Genomic DNA, 2,041 nt, shown 5'->3' on the forward strand with positions numbered 1-2,041 from the left:
CCATCACTGCAACGGGGCTGCAGCACCATTGAACATTGACCCAGAGCACATCCATCACTGCAACGGGGCTGTACCACCATTGAACATTGAATTTCACCACTTTCACAAGGCCACATCACTGCTCCAATGGGCTGCAGCCATCACCCTGCCCAATAGGGTGTCAGGCTGTGTTCTGACTTTATCAGTCTAAGCTGTTGTTGCTTGTTTACCTTGTTACACAAACTAGTAAAAACTGTTATTCCCTTTCCCCCGTATCTCTGCCTGAAAGCCCCGTGATTTCAAAGTTATAATAATTCGGAGGAAAGCAGGAGGGTGTCGTATTCCAAGAGAGGTCCCCACCTTCATAGGCAAGCACCTGTCTTTCAAACCAAGCCACAGGCACAGCTCCCAGGGGTTGGGAGGCTGCTTCCAAGGAAGGCTGCACTGGCACTGCAGCTGAACTGGAGGCTCCAGCCCCTCACACTCCTCTGCCAGGTTCTCACCCCAGCAGCTGCTGGGATAACATCGGATCACTGCGGCTCCATTGGATGCATGGCACAYGAACACAGAGTTGTGAGCCAACCCTTAACCCCTCCAAGAAGCTGACACCAGGCCAGCCAGACCTCGCCAAAGGCTGCCTTCCACGCTTGGCTGAGATTATCAGCAGCACATTATTTTTCCTGACTCTATCTCACAAAACAGAAGAAACATTGAGAGCAAAAGCAATTACTCAAAAAAAGAAAAAAAAGACAAGCCACCATTCATGGAGATTGAAACTGGGCTCTCCCCCAAACATTCCCTCAGTTCCATGGCAAGAAGGCAGTGACTTCTGCTTGAATCAGTCGGTGCCCAAGGTTCTGTGAGTCCCAGATGAGCCTGGGTGGGTTTGACAATGCAGGAGCCACCCTTGCCCATCCCACCAGGGAGGTGAMCCTGGCCTCTGGCTGACACACAGGTCACAAACTGTCCCACTGAAGAGCAGCAGCGCTGAGGAGCCTACAATTAAAAGATGCTCTGGGGATAAAAAAGTGGAATCTTGGACCCTAGAGCTCCGTTTTGAGGATTGCCCCAAACATAGCTGAGCAAATCAGGTAAAAAGCACAGCCAAGAGAAATAGAACAGCTCTGAGATGGGCTTAAATCAGAAAATCCACTTTAGTTATTTGTCCACAGACTGAGCCCATTCCAGTGACATCCCCCCACAGCCGGGCTGTGTGCACAGATCACAGATCACAGGTCCCAGCACCTTCTGTCCACAAATCCATCCATCCATTCATCCATCCATCCATCCATCCATCCATCCATCCATCCATCCATCCATCCATCCATCCATCCATCCATCCACCCCAGCACTGACCACCCCCAAATAGGGATTCCTTCTCACAGTTTACTCCTGCTCTAACATCCCAGCATGGCCAGCAGGTCAGAGCTCCGACCCCGAGCTCAGTTTTAGAGTGAGACATTGGTTACTGATCCTCCTTGGGTGCTCCTGTGCCGGTGGGTGGGGCAGGAGGTCAGGRAAAGGACTTGACCCAACCCCTAGAGCAGCTGACCATAAAGGCTGAAACCACAASCACCAGATTTGCATGGATGGAGCCCATCCTGGCCTGGGGATTTAGATCCCAGCTTGTTTGTGGGGTGTCAGGTTGTGATTTGCTGTGAAGATGCCACGATCCTGCCTGGAAGGGCAATGGAGATGGAGATTTCCTGGCAACCCAGGCAAGGACGCCTGCTCTGAATCCTCACCGCTGACAAGAGAGCCCTGCTCCCAAATCACTGCTGAGGGATGAGGATATTCCCACCAGGGCACAAATCTATCTCCCTCTGGATCCCAGAGAAACCAGCAGCAAGTGGAGCCACAAGCTCCMGCTCTGCACCCCACCACCAGCCTGGCCCCCCAACATTCCCATTGTCTTTCCTGAGATTTCCCCTCCTGTCACAGCCACCATCCAATTTCCCAGCTGGTTTTGAGCCATGCCAGGATGCTTCCCAGCAGCAAAGCTCTGAGCTTTGCTGTCAACAGTGAGCTGAGATATTCCTTCTCAAATGAAGAAATAAAAAAA

Source organism: Malurus melanocephalus, unplaced genomic scaffold (assembly GCF_030028575.1).
Source record: "Malurus melanocephalus ecotype Western Australia unplaced genomic scaffold, MMel_1.1 scaffold_381, whole genome shotgun sequence".
NCBI lineage: Eukaryota > Metazoa > Chordata > Aves > Passeriformes > Maluridae > Malurus > Malurus melanocephalus.